Source organism: Pinus tabuliformis, chromosome 8 (genome assembly GCF_031772625.1).
Source record: "Pinus tabuliformis cultivar Carrire ecotype Pingquan chromosome 8, CPIR1, whole genome shotgun sequence".
NCBI classification, from domain to species: domain Eukaryota; kingdom Viridiplantae; phylum Streptophyta; class Pinopsida; order Pinales; family Pinaceae; genus Pinus; species Pinus tabuliformis.
This window is the reverse complement of record NC_142294.1, coordinates 1,036,906,477-1,036,921,325: the sequence shown is the minus strand read 5'-3', so window position 1 is coordinate 1,036,921,325 and position 14,849 is coordinate 1,036,906,477. Positions and strand designations below refer to the sequence as shown.

The 14,849-nt window shown below is 38.3% G+C and overlaps 1 pseudogene; it reads left to right on the top strand.

Moving 5' to 3' along the window:
* Positions 1 to 1,069: 1,069 nt before the first annotated feature.
* LOC149238902 (damage-control phosphatase At2g17340-like) overlaps positions 1,070 to 14,849 on the top strand; it is a 58,740-nt pseudogene continuing 44,960 nt past the window's right edge.

Here is a 14,849-nt window from a genome sequence, read left to right as displayed (position 1 = left end):
ATAAATGCAATTTAACACATCACAAAAGTAGAAGGTCTTGGAAGGGTCCTTTGTCACACCCGGACTTGGATCAATCCTTCTGGCAAGAGAAGAACAATGGTGAATGAAAAGCAGAGCCATCTGGCTATGGACGGGGGGTGAGAACACCAAATTATTCCAAAATTATGCAAGAGGAAGGAAGAATGCAAACACTATTTGGAAATTGAGGGTCGAGGGAGGAAGAGAGGGCCGGTCATTCGAGGATCTTTCACAGATGGGTATAAGACATTTCCAAAACCTATTCTTTGCCTCGACGGAAGTATCCTTGGCTGAAGTGATCCAAATAGCCCAAACATTTCATCATTATGTGGATGAAGGGGATTTAATGGAACTAATGGTAGAATTCATGAGGGGGGAGGTGGAAGTAATTCTAAAATCTATGTCAAAGGATAGGAGCCCCAGACCAGATGGATGGACAGTGGAGTTGTTTTAACATTTCTTTGAGCAAATTGGGAATCAACTTACCGAAGTTGTTGAAGAATCCAAAAGGAAAGGGGTCATATATCCCCCTTTTAATTCAACTTTCATAGCCCTCATCCCGAATAAGGAAGAACCAACCTCCTTTAAGGATTTCAGACCGATTTCCCTTTGCAATTGTATCTACAAAATTATAGAGAAAGTGACTGCACTTTGAGTAAAGCCAATTCTATCCAGTCATATGTCAAACGAACAGTTTGGTTTCCTAGATGGGAAACAGATTCATGAAGCAATTGGTGTGGCCCAGGAAACTATCCACAACATCAAAAAAAAAAAAAGCAAAGGAGTTGTAGTGAAAATAGACCTCTCAAAATATTTTGATAGGATCAGTTGGATGTATCTTCGAATGATTCTCACCCACTTGGGGTTTCAAGTAGATTTTATAAACTGGGTCATGGGATGCTTAACTAGTGTAAGATTTGCAATGCTCATCAACAAAGAAGCCTCCTCTTTCTTTCGAGTTCAAAGAGGGTTGAAACAAGGATGTCCCCTCTCACCCTTCCTCTTTACTCTAGCGGCCGAAGGACTCAGAAAATTGTTCTTAGAAGCCAGAATGAAAGGGGATATCAAAGGTTTAGAAGTGGCCGTCAATTTATATATAACCCATCTCCTATTCGTGGATGACATTCTGCTCTTCAGTAATGGAAGAAGAAGTGAAACAAAGGAACTAAAAAGGATATTGGATCTCTTTTTGAAGGCTACAGGTATGCAACTAAACAAGGAAAAATCAAAACTGATGTTGGAAGGTTTCAACATACTAGAAAAAAATCAAATTAAAGAAGATATGCCATTTGAAGAATGGAAGCTAGAAGACAACTTCAAATATCTAGGTTTCTTTCTAAAACCCAGCTCATACAGGAAGCAGGATTGGCATTGGCTAATTGCAAAAATTGAATCAAGGATCATTCACTGGAGTTTTAAATGGCTATCTAGAGCGGGTAAACTCACCCTCATTAAATCAGTCCTACATGCTATACCTGTCTGTTGGGTTGCTTTAACCTGGGTCCCAAAAGGGATTCTAGAAAAACAAGAAGAGTGTGCAGCAGATTCTTATGAGCAGTCTCAAAGGAGGAGTCGATACTGCCATGGGTGGCTTGAGAGAAGGTGGCAAGTCCAAAAGAGTGGGGCGGATTGGGAATCAAAGACTTAACTTCTTTTGGGCCACTGTTAGCAGCAGAGATGGGATGGCGGCTTATCAGGATGGAGAATCTCTGGACTATGGTGGTCAAGAGGAAATACATTGACCCTATTCCGCTGGAAGACTAGATTAGAAGTCCAAATAAAAGGAAAGGAAGTGCCTTAGTGGTGTGGAAAGCCACTCTAGATGCCTTTAAGATCATTGAACAAGGGTTGTCCTGGAAAGTAGGAAACAAAGAAAAAGTCAGGATAGGGAAGGATCCATGGGTAGGGTGCAATGAAGATTTCACCCTATCCCCGGGCCTCATAAACCAACTCGACATAAGAGGCATTCAAAATCTCAGTTAGATCGAGAAACATGGCCATTCCACCATATGGGGACAAGCCTGGTTATTAGGGTTGGACCTAAATCTTAACCCACAATGGAGGGGGGAATGGAACATCTTCATTATGGAATTATCGAGGTCTAAGGTCCGACTTAGAGATAGACTTGATCAATTAGTCTAGGCTCATGCGGACTCAGGAAACTATTCTCCAAAACAAGGATATAAGTATCTAATGTGGAAGAAAGGCTGGGGAAATCAGGACTAGTGGGTTACCTCAATATGGAAGCTGCAATGTCCTACAAAAGCCTGAATGTTCTTCTGGTGCATTCTCAAGAAGAAGGTGCCAACCTAGGATATACTTCAGAAAAGATATAAGTCGGGTCCAGGGAGATGCACCTTATGTAAAAATGATATTGAAACGATTCAACACCTTTTTGTAGAATTCCCATACTCAAAGGAGGTATGGCTGGAAGTAGGGAGACTGATCCCAAAGAGGGTGATATGGCAAAGTTGGTGGAACCATCACCCTAAAGGGAACCTAAGAAACCTTCCTCTGATCATTTCCTGGGGTATATGGCTAGCAAGGAACAAAATATTTTTAAAGAACAAAACCCCTCAATTGGAGATACAGTTGTTAGATGCGCGACAATCTTCTCTTGCATTCCTGAGCCAAGTCGGGAGGAAATTCCCCACCTTGTTAGAGAGGAGCACATTAAGGAAGGTGTTCCTTGGGCATATTTCGATGGGGCCTCAAGCTAAAACAATAAATGTGGGGCTGGGTTGGTAATTCACCTAAACATCCATAGATGTCTCAAAGCCTCTGTGGGGCTGGGGAACAGATCAAACAATTTTGCAGAATTGTCAGCCTTAAAACTTCTACTCTATTGGCTTACCCACTTGGGCATACTCACTTTTAAGATCTTTGGGGACTCAATGAACATCATCAAATGGTTCAATAGAGTGAGCAGATGTAAAAATTACATATTATCACCATTGTTAGAAGAGACAAAACATTTAAAGTCTTTTTTTAATGAACTTTCTTATGTCACATTTACAAGGAACACAATGATACAGTACTTGGTTCACTACCTAGTTTTAGCATTTTCTTTTGTTTAGGTTTTTATTTGCTTGTTAAGAGCAGACACTATAACACTACTATAGCAACTTATTAACTCACATGAAACTTTCAGCTGATTCATTCCTATTTGGGTTGTTTTCCTCACTAAGGAGGCTTGAGAATGACTTAGCCTCATCAGTATGTGTTTCTGTTTCTTGGGACATATGATGATGTTTTCTCATATAACTGATCTAACGGGGCTGTTTTCTCACTGAGGAGGCCCGAGGTTAAAGAGATCAGAGATATGATGCTAGACAAAGTGAGATGGTAGAAAGAGAAGACCTTCAAATACCATCTCAGTAAACTCTATGATCGAAAAATCATACAGTCAACTGAATTCTTAACAACATATACAATTTAACTTTTATAAATCACAATAAAAAGTTTGATTTTTTCCTTGAAAAAAAAAGAAGAAACTGAAGTTTAATTTTAAAATAAGTTAGAATAAAAATTTAAATCTTAGTTAAATTAAAGTAAGACTAGTAAAATCTAATTAAAATAATAAATTCAAAATTAAACTAAATATGAACAAAAAAAAACAAAACAAAATTCTTTTGTAACTAAACTAAATAAATCTAAAATTACATTCAACTATAATAATAATAATAATATAAAATTTAATTAAACTACATTTAAACTAAACTTAAAACAAAGCAAAAGTACAAATAAAAGCTAAAAACCAATCGAACGGAATTAGTTCAGCAATCTGGAATTAGTTTGCATTTAACAGAGCAATTTCATTATCATGAGTCAATTCCTCTTTCGCTGAATGCAACAATTTGTTATGTTATGCAACAGTTTTAACGATTGACCTTAATGCTCCTCCTTTCATTGAACCAAATCCTCAAAATGTGGTGAATAAAGAAAGAAAGGGTTAGGGTTAGGGTTATGGTTGAACATCTAAAACTTCAAAACATCTCCCTTCATATTGGGTTGATTTGATTTGATGACATTTCCAAAACTCAAAAACGGAAGGGAAATTGTAACTTTGCTGGCACTCATTATTTCATGGACTCGGAAGGGAGTGGGTTCTGAAATGAGACGACTATCTTTGCCGAAGCCAAATCTCATTTTGCTCATTTTGCTCTATCATTCAACATTCTCAACAGTAAACCCTACAAGCTCGTGGCATTTTGTAAGCAAGATTTTCTTTATTATTTTGTTGCATTTTGATAAGCTCACATCTACTCCACACATTTTCGTTATCTGTTTTATATTTTTTTTCTTAATTTCATTGTGAATTTACATCACTAAAGGGCAGATCTCCTGTAACTATTGTTTGGAAACCTGTCGTATATATCTTTGTGACATTATCGTATTGATGTGGACATTAACACTAACATTTCCTTGATCTGTGGAACTGCCTCAACCTGGTGCACTATTCGTTTACTATTGTAGCCATCAAATACCTATGCCTTTAATTTCTGAGATGTTAGGAGATCTCTATTAGCGATTTCATAGTTTCATTAATGGCACCCTTTCTTTATTATTGAATTTTTGGCAAAAATCATGGGCTTTAACTCAGAATTGGTTACTTTTTAAGTGAGAATTAGTTACTTTTTCCTTTTGAGTTCCAACCAAACTTAACTTTGATTTTTGTGGCCCGCAATTTTGTTATCATCATTTTACAGAATCCTTTGTGAAGGATTTTCTAAATGTGTTTTTGTAATATCTCTATTGTTGTGTCATTTTGAAAATAATATTGCATTACTGTGAAGCCATTTTTTTTCTTCTGCTATAGAGGAAAACATGCATTGTGGAATTTTCATAGTAATTACACTGGAAGTGTTCTATTTACGGGGTTTGGTTGTGCAAAGACTATATTTATGTCAGTGAATCCAAATGCTCAAAAAATATGATTCGAAGATTTGTATGTGCGACTTGGTGAAGAAATAATGCTTTGTCGTCTTCTGAATTCAGGTCGGTGTCTTACTATCAGGGACAACAGGCGTAGATGGCATATATAGAGGCTTGCTCTCTTTCGTTTAGACTCTTGGGTTTGATCGATCATTCAGTGGAGAGATCATCTACAATGATGACATTTCCTTTACTCACAACACCCATTGAATCAACATACATACCTTGTAGAATTCTTTTGGCAGTTCAAATGTGTTTCTGCTCCCCTCCCTAATCAATCCATCATTCACTGTCATTCTTCCTCTGGCATTAGGCAACCATGATTTGGGTGTGTCACAGTTTGCTTGCTGACGGTATTAAATGAATTGCAACTCAGTTGCAGTGGCCCCAGCTGCGGAAGGTGGAAAATTGATCGCTGGGAAGTGAAAGAGGTTAAACCCGTATTGCGGTGAATTTGGATTTGCATTGAGAGAGAGCTCTATAAAAGTTCCTTGTTCGTAATGTCCCGCAACATTTTGCATATCACCATGAGAGGGAATCGAGCGGTCGTTATCAGGACTAACATAAGTGTCATTGAAGCTCGTATCAGTGATGGTGGAAGCAGAAATACGTGTTGCGCTCGATTGAATGGCCTGTTGTGGCTATAATGTAGATAACCCATATTTTGTGAAGAGCCATTCAATGGTCTCACTGTCGGATTTATGGGGGAGCCTTTCAGTTAGTTCGACAACATGTGATATGCACTTTGTGGGTACTCGAAATATTCAATCGCTTCTGTCATTCGTTAGGTGGTGCCTGTCTTTTGTGGTGCACGGCGGGGGTGTATTCATCATCATGTGTGCTGGGTCAATAATGAGCAGCTCATTATGTGAGGATGTTCATCTAACTCTAGCTGTTGGATCAACCATTCCACAGTCTTTCCATCACGTTCGAAGCCAAGTTTGTTGGTGAGCTCAAACAGCCACTCTGAGTCAACTCGCTTGGATCCTCTTTCAGGGAACATGCAGAGCTAGATGATTATGTATAAGATGCGCAGACTAGAGAAGCCAAGTTTTCAGAGAGATATGGAAGAAAACTGGATGATTTACAGGGAGATCCTGAAAGTCACGAAGGACAACCTGATTGTTTATTTCTGTGCAGACTATTGGAGAAGACTATTGGAGAAGTGCCTAAGGGAAGTGGATTTCAAAGACATATTAAGAAAATCAAGGAAAAAGAGAATGCAAAATCTTTGATCCTATTTGAACAAGTTGTAACGCTCTTTGATAATGCTGAAGATGGAGTGAGGCTTTTAGAAAACTTGATAAGAGGAATATTCGCAGGCAATATTTTTTATTTGGGTGCTGCATAGCTTGCTGAAATGTTGAAATGTTCGAAAGGGATGGCTTGTTTTTGGCGAGTTGGGAAAACTTACTGCCTCGACCATGGGTTATTGATGACTTGGAAACATTCAAGTCAAGCTGGATGAGGAAGTCTCGGACGAAAGTTGTCATATTTGTGCCTGTGGATAATTCTAGCTCAGATATTGTAGTAGGGATATAATATTTTGCAAAAGAGTTTCTTCGACGAGGTTCACAGGTAGTTTTAGCCACCAATAATTTACCATCCATTAACGACTTTACTTACTGTGAATTGGTGGAAATTGTCTCAATCGTGAAAGAGATGAAAGTTGGGAGGGAATATATTCTGGGAGTATATGCAAAGAGCCTTCTTATTGTAAATTCTGGAACTCATTTACGGTTATCGATCTTTCATATGTATCTTGCATATTTATCAAATGATGCAGCTCTGGTTGTTTTGGATGGTGTTTGCCGTGTGATTGATGCTAGAGATGTTAGAAATTGTAATTACTCCAGCATGTCGAGTTATCTAAAATTACAGAGTCAGTTAACTGAGTGTTGAGAGTCAGTTAACTGATTGTTGAGTGTTAGTGTTCAGCGTTGATAAGTCCAGTTAAGTGATAGACAACAGTCCCATTCAGAGAGGTTAAATACCCTTCACCTGCTTCATTGGGTTTATTGTAAGAATCATGTTTTGTGTGATCAACAGAAGAGTAGTAGTTCATAGATTTATTCATAGATTTGTGTAAATTTATATTTTTTCTCCTCCACCTTCCAACAAATTGGTATTAGAGCAAAGTTTAAATAAGAGATAGTTGGCAGCCATAGTGCTACTATGTGAGCTATAAGAGAATCAAAAGTTTCTAGCTCGTTTGGTCTGTAGACAGCGCTGGAGAAGCAGCCGCAGCTGCCATGAACACCCATCGCTCTGTGCGCTCGAAGGAGTGAAAAACAACTTGCGGAGCCACCCCCTATATTTCGAAGTTGAAGTAGCCACTGATTGCCTGCGATATTGATGTGCCATAGCCTTGATCCAGCGGCCTCCTATGCATGCAGGTTTTTGGCTCTGCCAAGAGGCTTGGAACACTAATACGTGCCTTCATCACCGTGGACAGCGTTATCACACGCTGTAACTACCTTTCATTTTAGCGAAGTCTGTAATTACCTTTCACGTTAGCAAAGTCAAAGTTACAAAAGGGCTTGATTTTACTTTTAAAGATTTCATATAAACGTGAGGGTGGAATATATGATAGGCCATTCGAGACCTTTGAATATATATCAATGGTGTTCTAGAAAGGCTTTTTTATAAAGTCTATTGTGGAGTGAGGCTTTGTCTTTTTTAAAGTCATATTTTTTTTGGTGTTTTGTCAAGCATCACAATGTTTTGGGTGAAGATTGTGTTGTATCCGGGTACATATTGAAAATCATATTTTTTTTAGGCAGTGATATGGAAGATAGCCTCATGCAATCAAGAAATAAATTATAAAAATAGAGGAATGATTGTAGTCATGGAACGGAATGATTGTAGTCATGGAAGGCAATGCAAGAATGAAGCATATGAAGAAAATAAATCGAAAATAAGAGGCAAAGATAATTTCCCTGTTTAGAAAGGTTTAGGCAGCAGTTGAGGAAATGAGAAGTTTAGCAAAAGAAGAAGAAGAATTTGGTGCAAGAAATAGTGACATGCAACAGCACGTTATGTCATAATCAAAGAAGTCAACTAAGAGCAGATCTAAGAGCATATCAGCAAGACCCTAAGAGGAAAACAAAGCTTAGAGAACCCCACTCAAAAGTGGATGATGGTTCTCAAAACCATAAAAATTGAAACCCATTATGCAAGCATGCATATGGATGAAGAAGATGCAACAAAGATTGCAGAGAGAGAAGTTGAAGGCTCTCTGTGTGAAATAGAGCAAGAGAAAATAAATGTTCAAGGACTCCACTATAATGTGGATGATATAGATGATCGTGAATCCCAATGTGATGAAACACGTGGATGATCACTGCAAAGTGAGATTTGAATTGGTCCAACCAACCACAGTTGATGAATTTTGTGAAGTTGAGATTGTCAATGAAATTGACAATGAGCACAAGAGTGCTCAGATTTCCCACCATAGTGTGGATGAGCATTATGTTGATGATATGTGTGGTTTTTTTTTTGAAACAGAGATTGATTGTGTCAATATGGTAAGAACAATGTTTGATGAAATGTTGAAGGTTGAAGCTACCATTGTAGCAGCCAGATATGAAGCAGTTGGAAGTGATCATGAAGTAGTATGTCATCTAGCAGCAGTTGATGGTCAAGAACATTAAAAAGTGATTGAAGAGTTTTTGATGAGAATATCCACTAACAGCATAACAGTGTAAGACAACCTTCACGCAATGGAAAAAAAGGCAGGGAAGGAAGAGGTAGAGGAGGAAGCTCTCACTGAAGAGCATAATAAATATGTTTTTAACATTGTTTTTGAATATGCATGTGTTCATAATAGCATAGGCGAAAAAGTTGAAAACAAGGTTGTTAATAAATTTGGTGTAGATTTAAAGCTCATTGAAGAATGGATTCATAAACCAATAGAACAAATTGAAGGAAACGGTACTTGATGATGAAAGTGAAAAGAATGATATGGATGTTTATGAAGGCAAAGATGAATGCATTGAAACCATTTTTTAGCAACGGAGTCAAGAAGAGATAAGATTCTGCCATCAAGAAATATGGCAGAAAGAAAGCTAGGAATATGAAGCGCAAGAAGCAAAGCAAAGAAGACAGTTCGAAGATGCAATGTTGTGGCAATAATGCATGGTTGAATGAATTTTTGAAGAGGAAAGTGTAGCAGACAATATTAGATTGTGTTTCAACACAAATTCAAGAAAAGGAAAAGAAAATTTGTAGCAACAACAAGTAAAGGAATATGGAGCCTACAACAAGAAAGAAAAACAGAGAATGAAGCAATTTCGAGGATTTATAATTTGGAAGAAGAGAAAGAGAAAATGAAAAATTGTTAAGGTCTTGAGTCATTGTAAGCCTAGCTGAGACATAGACCAGCAGGCATGTTTGAGTGATAATTGAGTCAATTTCTATTGTAAGCCTAGCAGGCATAGTTGAGTCATGTTGAGTTATGTTGAGTCATATAGTTGTAATTAAGGGGGAGTGTTAGAAATTGTAATTATTCCCGCATGTGGAGTTAGCTAAAATTACAGAGTCAGTTAACTAAGTGTTGAGTGTTGAGCGTTGAGTCAAGTTGAGTTAAGTGATAGACAACATTTAATGTGTGGTTGCATGTGTTGGCTCGAGAGGGCCTGATCGAGGTTCGGAGTTAATTAGCCAAACAAATACCTATACTACTGGCCCTTTTAGTAATAGCCCACAGAGCACGGACTGAGGTCTCACCTAAAGTAGTATGGGGGGATGCTGGTGTTATCACTCCAGGGAGCTCTCCTGGGTTGTAGCTCGGAGATGCCTGCAAACATATAATCTTCAATATCATTCTCTGAACTATTGGAATGGATGATGGTTTGGATCAAGTCAAATGACTGTTTCAACTTCGTTTTCACTCAAGACATGCATGAACACCCTTAGCTTTACAAGGATTTAGACCACTAATGTTCAATAGTTTATAGATTCAATGGATAGATGGAGAATACTGATTGTACCAGTAGGTGCATACATAAACATATATGAATGGCTAGCTATAGGGAGTAAATGAAGCTTGCAGATCTATTTTATCAACGTAGAGATAAGATGACAATTATCTAGCATTAGACACAGAAGAAAACATGAATAACCTATTCAAGTGCAAGCTTAAAACAGAGGAGGAAATGGGAATTGAACATGTAACAACAAAATAAGCTTATATTGCTAGAATGAAGATGAGACGCTTAGAGGAGCAAAGTCTCTATAGTCTCCAAAAGTTGAACCTCTCATACTTCTAGCTTTCAGCCATTTATAGGGTTGTTTACAATGCTCCTGAGCTCTCAAAGGCTCAGAGTGTCTTAATCTATCCTCTTTGTCTTTTCAAAAACTTGATGCCATGGCTCGACATGCATGAGCTCGGAGGTTTCTTTTCTAACAACAGAGTAACCGCATTATGGTAATTTGTTGCGCTGTTAGGGAGCTCGCTCGTGCCAGCTATGATCCATGATCATTTGTTGGTTTGGCTGTGTTGCGCTATTGCCTTTTCCCTTCTGACCTTTTGTCTCTCGGTCTCTATCTCCCGGCCTCTGTTCTGTGATGGAATGGGTCTTCGGGCCTTTGAAATCCTTTCAAATACTAACAATGATTGTTTTCTGTTTTATACAAAAGAAATACTGCAACACTGTAAAATCCCACCAAGCTCTGTTTATTTCAGACTTCAAAAGTCCTTAAAGACTGTGTATTCCTCTATCGGATCCGTCCTTATCGCTATCGCAAGTCGCAAATGGCTTGTTCCGAGTCTTCCCTTTGTATTTTGAAATACGTTAAAAACGTTGGAAATACATTAAAAAATGGCTCATGACGGACTTCAAATTTTATATATTTCCCTTCACTAACCCTTTCAAGTCCGATTCTTATCGCATATCACAAGTCTCTTTATATTTCGTTAAATAATGAAAATATGCAAAATACATAGGAGAATTCCTTTAGGCAGATATCAAATCTTATATAATAGCTTTAAGGAACCCTTTTGGGTCTAGTTTATTGCATCAGACATCCCTATAGGTATAAGCCCCGCTCCTCATGTTTTCCCCGATTGTGATAGCATGATGCGATTGATCACAATCACATATCGTTCATGCTCCAGGCCATTTGCAAACGCTCTCTGTAATCTCTAATAGTGAAACTCCGATGCGACGTGAGTCGTCTATTTGTGCGCTTGATCGATGGTCCACGTTGAATCGTCGATCATCATCGCAAGTTCCACACAGTCTGTCCTCAATCCACCGATTGTGACATACCGATTAGATCTGGACCATTGATCAGCCATATCGGACGGTTGCTATGCATTTCATTGTTTATGGCTCCGATACTTGGTCTTTCACTATTTTTATGTGTTTTTTCCTCCCAATAGTGCTTTTCCGCCATTCTAAGGGTTCTTATCTTGTGCTGGTTTTGATCTTTGGCATGATTTTACTGGATTTTGAAGACAAATAGCATATTTGGACCCATTTGGATTAGGACCTGATGCAATTATAGATGCAAGAGTAATATTGTGAAGTATGGCTTATGGCCAAAGCGGAGCAAGAGGAGATGTGGCCGTTAGATCTGAAACAGGGGACATTTCTGCTAAAAATAGCAGCATTTCACCTCAGGGGCTAACACTAGCTCCTTTTGGAGATGAAAGCCTCCCTGTGAGGTTTCAAGAACCACAGATGAATGCCTTTCGTGTAAAACCAAAATCAAATCTATCTCCTGGTGTTCCATTGGACATGGATTTTATTATTCATACAAATAAAAATTGAAAAACATATTTACAATATCAAGGCTTTAAAGCCTTAAATGAAATAAAGTTTCAAGAACCGCCCATTGATTGGGCCACCAAAAACATCTTCTCCTTCCAGACTCTACATAATAAAGGTATTGTTCTGCTGAATTTGAGTGATGAAAAATGGACCTGTCCATAAGGAGTCAAACATACCATGATTACCTTTCGTTTCCTTCAATGCATCCCATTTGAGAACTGGTCCTAGTCACCAACTTGGAAATTGTCCACTTTTTCCTTCCTGTCAAAGGTTTCTTTGATCCTCTTCTCAAGAATTCTTGACTTCTCAACCAGCTGCTCTCTGATATGCTGTAATTCAACTAGGTTATTGATTCTCCTTACCATGTCATTCGTTTCATCCTGTTCTTCTTGAAAGAATTTGGCCATAGGGAGAATCAGCTGGATAGGAAAAACATCAACACCATAAACTAGCTTAAATGGAGAATTTCCTATGGACTTCTTGTTGGTAACTCTATCAGCGAAAAGCGCAAACTTCAACTTGGAATACCAATTGTTTTTGTTGTCATCCAACAGTTTTTTGATTATCCTTACAAGACTCTTATTAGATGATTTTGCCAGGCCATTTCCTTGAGGATAATATGAGGTAGAATGCACCAATTTAATGCCCATGGATTCAATCATGTCCACCAACTCTTTTGCCTTGAAAGTTGCTACGTTATCAGTCACTAGTTTGGTTGGGCACCCAAATCTAGTGAAAATGTTCTCATTCAAGAACCTTATGACAACTTGATGATTAGCATTCTTAGTGGGTATAGCCTCAATCCACTTGGTGAAATAATCAGTGGCTACCAAGATCCCTTTGTGTTCGCAAATAGAATGTGGGTTGATCTCACCTATAAAGTCCAAGCCCCGCTGCTGGAAGGGACCATTGGTGTGTACTAGCTTCAAGGGAAAAGATTTTAGTTGTTCTCTTCCTGCAAACCTCTAACATTTGTCACAAGACCTCACAAAAGAACACACATGAGAGAACATAATAGGCTAATAATAACTAGCTCACAGGATTTTGTGGGCTGTGGTTTTCCAATAATGATGCCCTCCACAGATGCTAGAATGGAACTGGTGCATGACTTCCACAGATTTTCCTTTATCTAGACATCTCAAGAGGAGTCCTGATGCATCTTTCCAATAGAGCAGGTTTTCATTAATGTAGAATTTGGCTGATCAGATCTTAATGGCCCAGGCTTGACTTGTGCTAAGCCCTGGAGGGACTTCTAGCTTCTACAAAAAATGAACTATACTAGAATACCATTCACAGGTGGCTAGATTTTCAGCCAAAGACTGAATTTTCTCTTTCTTTTATGCTACTTCTTCTGTCTACTCATCACCTTAATTTGAACCCATGCAATTTATGTCTAACAAACTGCAATTTTCCTTAGCCATAAGTTTAGCCAAGCCCTGGCCTTTGATAGGCTTAGTGGGCTTCACCTCTATGTTGAACTCTATGAATTTTTCAATCCATTTAGCCCTTTTTCCATCAATATTTGGCTGAGTTAGGACATCTTTTACTGAGGTTAAAGGTACACATGCAACCACTTTCGAATGCAAAATATAAATTCTGAACGTCTTTAAAGATTTTTCTGAGAACATAAGCTTGTTTATCAATAAGGTCATACCTTAGTTTAGCGTCCCTCAGAGTTTTGCTGAAAAGGGCCATGGGGTGCTCTACGCCTTCATCCTTTTTCTGCAACAATACTACTGCAAGTGTATCATAAGAGGCAAAAGAGAAGATATAAAACTCCTTAGTGTAATCTGCGCTGATTAGAGTGGGAGCTTCCATGATAGCTTGTTTGATGGCTTCAAAACAGCTCCTTGCAGCATTTGTCCATTTTATTTCTGATCCTTTCTTTAGCATGGAAGTGATATGCTTCACTAGCTCTGCAAATTTTGGAATGAACCTCCTTACAAAGTTAATCTTACCTAGGAAAGATTAAATGTCCCCTTTTTATCTTGGGATAGACAATGTCTGAATTGCTTGAACTCTTGCTGGATCAATATTCACACCTTCAGCATAAACAATGTCCCAAAAGTTTGCCTTCTTCTAAAGAAAATTGTGACTTCTTTGGGTTCACAGAAATTCCAAACTATCTGCACTTTAGAAACACCTTCTTCAAATGCTACAAATGGTCCTTGTGAGTGCTGGAAAATACTATTATGTTATCATGGTAAATAAGGACAAACTTGTCCTTCTCTACCACAAAGGCTATGTCCATGGCCCTTTGAAAAGGAGCCCCAACATTCATCAGTCCAAATGGCATCTTGGAGTACATGAAAGTGCCCCATGGAGTAGTGAAGGTGGTCTTTTCCTGATCTTCTGGATGTACAAAAATCTGATTGTAACCTGAAAATCCATCTAAGAAAGACATGACTCTAACCCATGAAACCTTTTGCAGCAAGTGTTCCATCTTAGGCAGGGGGTATTTGTCTTTTTTAGAGCATTTGTTTAGATTCCTTAAGTCAACACAAAGCTTGATTTCTCCATTCTTCTTTCTTACTATCACAAGGTTAGCTATCCACTTTGGATACCTTAGGGGAACTATGATCTTGGAATCCAGCAACTTCTTGATTTCCTTTTCAATCAAAGGCAATAAGAGAGGGCTGATAAGTCTTAACTTCTACTTAAAAGGGATGGTGTTCTTCTCTAGTGGGATCTTATGATGAATGATGTTTGTGCAATAGGTATTGAGATCACTGTATTCCCAAGGAAAAATATTAGAAAATTGCTTCATCAGGGTGCAATACTTGGATGGGGTGGACTCCCTATATTATGTTTATGAACAACATACTCATTTTCTTTTTTGGAAAGCTTATAAGGTACATCGTTATGATCAAACAACTTCTCTAGGGGCACCAATCCTTTGGGTATATGGTTACTATGCAGCTGAACAATGTTGTCCTGACCAATCTCGTCCTTTGGCTTGGACTAGTTGCATTCTTGAATGGTTTCATTTTCTTGGTCGATGTGAATTTCAGAAAATTCCTCAATGACTTGTAAAAACCTATTAATTTCATCATCATCTTCAAAAAATTTCCAGTATTTGACATTGACAGGCAGAGATGGTCAATATTTCACCTAAACTTC